Below are 5,920 nucleotides of genomic sequence, written 5' to 3'. Positions count from 1 at the left end.
AAAGAAAGAAAGGAAGGAAGGAAGGAAGGAAGGAATGAAGGGTGTTTGGAGGGAGGGAGGGAGGATGGATGAATGGATGGAGGAGGGAGAAAGGTGGATAGAGGGAGGGAGGAGTGTGGATGGATGGATGGATGGATGGAGGGAGGGAGGGCGAAATGTGGATGGAGGGAGGAAGGAAGGAAGGAAGGAAGGAAGGAAGGAAGGAAGGAAGGAAGGAAGGAAGGAAGGAAGGAAGGAAGGAAGAAAGAAAGAAAGGAAGGAAGGAAGGAAGGAAGGGTGGGTGGGTGGTTGGAGGGAGGGAGGGAGGGAGGGAGGGAGGGAGGGATGGAGGGAGGAAGGGAGGGATGGAGGAGGGTAGATGGATTTATGGGGGAGGGAAGAGGAAGAGGAGAATGGATGGATGAATGGATGGAGGGAGAAGTGTGGATATAGTGAGGGAGGATGGTGGATGGATGGATGGATGGATGGAAGGAAGGATGTAAGGAAGGAAGGAAGGAAGAAAGAAAGAAAGAAAGAAAGAAAGAACGAAAGAAAGAAAGAAAGAAAGAAAGAAAGGAAGGAAGGAAGGAAGGAATGAAGGGTGTTTGGAGGGAGGGAGGTAGGATGGATGAATGGATGGAGGGAGAAAGGTGGATAGAGGGAGGGAGGAGTGTGGATGGATGGATGGATGGATGGATGGATGGAGGGCGAAATGGGATGGAGGGGGAGGGAGTGTGGATGGATGAATGGATGGATGGATGGAGGGCGAAATGTGGATGGAGGGAGGGAGGAGTGTGGATGGATGGATGGATGGATGGAGGGCGAAATGTGGATGGAGGGAGGGAGGGAGGGAGGGAGGTAGGGAGGGAGGGAGGGAGGGCGGATATAGGGAGGGAGGAGAATGGTTGGATGAATGGATGGAGGGAGAAGTGTGGATATAGTGAGGGAGGATGGTGGATGGATGGATGGATGGAGGAAGGAAGGATGTAAGGAAGGAAGAAAGAAAGAAAGAAAGAAAGAAAGTAAAGAAAGAAAGAAAGAAAGAAAGAATGTTGAAAGAAAGAAAGAACGGAAAGAAAGGAAGGAAGGAAGGAAGGAAGGAAGGAAGGAAGGAAGGAATGAAGGGTGTTTGGAGGGAGGGAGGGAGGATGGATGAATGGATGGAGGGAGAAAGGTGGATAGAGGGAGGGAGGAGTGTGGATGGATGGATGGATGGATGGAGGGAGGGAGGGCGAAATGTGGATGGAGGGAGGGAGGAAGGAAGGAAGGAAGGAAGGAAGGAAGGAAGGAAGCAAGGAAGAAAGAAAGGAAGGAAGGAAGGGTGGGTGGGTGGTTGCAGGGAGGGAGGGGAGGGAGGGAGGGAGGGAGGGATGGATGGATGGAGGGAGGGAAGATGGATTTATGGGGAGGGAAGAGGATGGAGGGAGGATGGGTGGGTGGTTGGAGGGAGGGAGGGAGGGTGGATATAGGGAGGGAGGAGAATGGATGGATGAATGGATGGAGGGAGAAGTGTGGATATAGTGAGGGAGGATGGTGGATGGATGGATGGATGGATGGAAGGAAGGAAGGGTGGGTGGGTGTTTGGAGGGAGGGAGGGAGGAAGGTGGATAGAGGGAGGGAGGGTGGATGGATGGATGAATGGATGGAGGGAGAAAGGTGGATAGAGGGAGGGAGGAGGGTGGATGGATGGCTGGATGGAGAAATGTGGATGGAGGGAGGGAGGGGGCGGGTGTATGGATGGATGAATGGATGGGGGAGGGAGGGAGGGAGGTTGGGTGGGTGATTGGAGGGAGGGAGGGTAGATGGATTTATGGGGGAGGGAAGAGGATGTATGAATGGATATGGGGAGGGAGGGAGGGTGGGTGGGTGGTTGGAGGGAGGGAGGGAGAATGGATGAATGGAGGGAGAAAGGTGGATAGAGGGAGGGAGGAGGGTGGACGGATGAATGGAGGGAGAAATGTGGATGGAGGGAGGGAGGGGGCGGGTGTATGGATGGATGGAGGGAGGGAGGGTGGGTGGGTGGGTGGTTGGAGGGAGGGAGGGAGGGAGGGAGGGAGGACGGTAGGAAGGAAGGAAGGGTGGGTGGTTGGAGGGAGGGAGAAAGGTGGATAGAGGTAGGGAGGAGGGTGAACGGATGAATGGAGGGAGAAATTTGGATAGAGGGAGGAGGGGGCGGGTGGATGAATGGACGGAGGGAGGGAGGGAGGGAGGGAGAGAGAGCGGGTGGGTGGGTGGGTGGTTGGAGGGAGGGAGGGAGGGAGGGAGGGAGGGAGGATGGGTGGTTGGTTGGTTGGAGGGAGGATGGGTGGTTGGAGGGAGGAAGGAAGGAAGGAAGGAAGGAAGGAAGGAAGGAAGGAAGGAAGGAAGGAAGGAAGGAAGGAAGGAAGGAAGGAAGGAAGGAAGGAAGGAAGGAAGGGTGGTTGGAGGGAGGATGGGTGGTTGGAGGAGGGAGGGAGGGAGGAAGGAAGGAAGGAAGGAAGGAAGGAAGGAAGGAAGGAAGGAAGGAAGGAAGGAAGGAAGGGTGGGTGGTTGGAGGGAGGATGGGTGGTTGGAGGGAGGGAGGGAGGGAGGGAGGGAGGGAGGGGGAAGGGCGGAAATAGGGAGGGAGGAGAATGGATGGATGAATGGATGGAGGGAGAAGTGTGGATATAGTGAGGGAGGATGGTGGATGGATGGATGGATGGATGGATGGATGGAAGGAAGGATGTAAGGAAGGAAGGAAGAAAGAAAGAAAGAAAGAAAGAAAGAAAGAAAGAAAGAACGAAAGAAAGAAAGAAAGGAAGGAAGGAAGGAATGAAGGGTGTTTGGAGGGAGGAGGGAGGGAGGGAGGGAGGGAGGATGGATGAATGGATGGAGGGAGAAAGGTGGATAGAGGGAGGGAGGAGTGTGGATGGATGGATGGATGAAGGGCGAAATGTGGATGGAGGGAGGAGGGTGGATGGATGGAGCTACAGCTGTCATTGATGTCTCGGTGTGTAACGCTGATGCATGAGAGAGACTGGTGCCTCTCTCTCTTTCTCTTTCTCTTTCTCTTACTCTCTCTGTGTGTGTGTGTGTGTGTGTGTGTGTGTGTGTGTGTGTGTGTGTGTGTGTGTGTGTGTGTGTGTGTGTGTGTGTGTGTGTGTGTGTGTGTGTGTGTGTGTGTGTGTGTGTGTGTGTGTGTGTGTGTACCCTTGGGCTATGACTGTGGAGAGAGATTTAGAGATGGCTGCAAGGTAATAAGCATTAACAGTAAAACAGTTCTTCAGATTAATGAATTTATTAATGCTTCATCTAATCTTTCAGGACCCAGACGATGATTATCAAATTAACCATTAATAGGGATTATTATTAAGATGAGACATTTGACATGAACAAAAGTGTCAATAATCAGTATGACACTTAATCTGTTGACTGCTGTACCGTTAGCGTGTATGTCTGAGTGTAATGATTTCAACCTGAACCCCTATATGACACACTGTAAAACGCCTGCATGCTTTGTATGCCTGAGTGTAATGATTTCAACCTGAACCCCTATATGACACACTGTAAAACGCCTGCATGCTTTGTATGCCTGAGTGTAATGATTTCAACCTGAACCCCTATATGACACACTGTAAAACGCCTGCATGCTGTGTATGTCTGAGTGTAATGATTTCAACCTGAACCCCTATATGACACACTGTAAAACGCCTGCATGCTTTGTATGTCTGAGTGTAATGATTTCAACCTGAACCCCTATATGACACACTGTAAAACGCCTGCATGCTTTGTATGTCTGAGTGTAATGATTTCAACCTGAACCCCTATATGACACACTGTAAAACGCCTGCATGCTGTGTATGTCTGAGTGTAATGATTTCAACCTGAACCCCTATATGACACACTGTAAAACGCCTGCATGCTTTGCACAGAAAAAGTAAGATGAAGTCTGAGAAACATTATTACTGTATTCATGAATAATCCAGGGCGTTAGCACTCAGAAATGACAGGCCAATTTCACTGCCATTAAACATTTACATCTCCCCCAGGGAGTCGTTGTACTGTAGTAGAGTATATGGTGTTGTAACATATGCTGTCAGCCTACAGGTAGGAAGGATCGACGCCCTGCATCACTACACCCACTGAGGCAGTCTACTAAACTAATATGTTGATAGCACATGATAGTTGGAGACACACAATACTGCAAATCCCAATCTGTATAAAAAAAATCTTTGTGAACAATTGCTGTCATGTTTTGCTTGTTTTAAGTGCAGATCTCGCAAAGTATCTTGAAGTAAAGTACCTTGCTAGCTGATGTTCCATAGTGTATCAACATGCTTAACGACAATGGGGTGAGTGTTTTATTCAGAATCCTAAATGGTTCCAAACAGAAATGTTCATAGTCGTATTATAGATTATTATCATTTCAGTCGCTTGAAGAAAGATACCGAATTACTGGCCACTGGCAGTCCTCTTTGCTCTGTTATATTTTAATGGATCATTTAAATGACATCCTCCTTCCAAATGAGCAACAGAACACCAGCTGACCTGTGTGAGTGTTTCTAGCTGAACGGATGGCATGGCTGCTACTATTTCTCTTCGGAGTGTCGACTTTCATCAAGGCTGTTTTCCATTCATCAGAACTGGTCTGGCCCAAAGCAATAGCTAGTTTTCATACAAAGGGAGGGAGGAAGTGAAGGAAGGAAAGAGGGAAGGAGGGTGAGAGAGAGAGAGCTAAATCATCAGCACCACTCTCCGTACTCTCTCCCTGAGTCGCAGGCAACAGAGGGGGTCTGTAATGTAATGGTCTATTTCAGCAGGAGAATAACAAAAGGAACCCAACATAACTCCACTGTCTGGAGGAGGGAAATGGGACTGTGTGATTTATCAAACAGCCTTCATATAGACCTGTAGGCTTTTATCAGAGGAAAGAGTAACACACTCGCACATAGATATACAGCATTTCAAAACGGACACACACACACACACACACACACACACACACACACACACACACACACACACACACACACACACACACACACACACACACACACACATACACATAAGCAGAATGTGCATGTGTTTGTGGTGTGTGTGTGTGTGTGTATATATCCAGTGACAGTAATTACAGGTAGATTAGCCTCTCATCTCCTGTGTGAAATAGCCTATTTCCAGCATGGCGGCCACACATGCAGCAGTGATTGAAGAGGCGAGAGGGCCGCCACACCATAACACACAGGTCACAGCCCAATGTCCCAGCCGCGCTGCCCCAGGTCTGTCTGCGTGTCTGGAACAGGGGAAGGACACTCAGATGAGTGTCTCCATCTGAAAGAGATCAGGTTGGCTGGGCATTCAGGACAGACCTTGTTTATCCAGTCATTTATCCAGTAATGACACTGGCGGTGTGAGATTGTATAGTAATGCACTGGGGCATTGGGTTAGACAGGAATAAGAGCAGGCTATTGTCTGGTTGAACTGTGGAATGTTAAAGAGAGTCAAAGGTCACCAGAATGGGTTTTGCCTTACATTTGTATTTGAGTAATTTAGCAGATGCTTTTATCCATAGTGACTTACAACTAGGTAAGACAGCCACAGATCACAGTCGTCGTAAGTACAACATGTTTTCTCAAATCATCAAAGTTAGGGGTAGTAATAAAATACAAATGCCAGTGTTAGTGCAAGAAAGACAAGGTGTTAGTTGTCTGTTAGTTTTAATTGGGTGGTTCGAGCTCTGAATGCTGATTGGCTGCCGGGCGTGAATGTCACGGTTGTCGTAAGAACGGGACCAAGGCACAGCGGATATTGAGTTCCACATATTTATTCCAAAGTGAAACATAAGCCGAAACAATAAAACAAATAAACGAACAACGGAACGTGACTACGTGGTGCACAAACACAAAATAATATCCCACAAACACAGGTGGGAAAAATATCTACTTAAATATGATCCCCAATTAGAGACAACGATCCCAGCTGC

The sequence above is a fragment of the Oncorhynchus nerka genome, linkage group LG20 (assembly GCF_034236695.1).
Source record: "Oncorhynchus nerka isolate Pitt River linkage group LG20, Oner_Uvic_2.0, whole genome shotgun sequence".
Lineage (NCBI taxonomy): Eukaryota > Metazoa > Chordata > Actinopteri > Salmoniformes > Salmonidae > Oncorhynchus > Oncorhynchus nerka.
Note: the sequence above shows the minus strand (reverse complement) of the source record.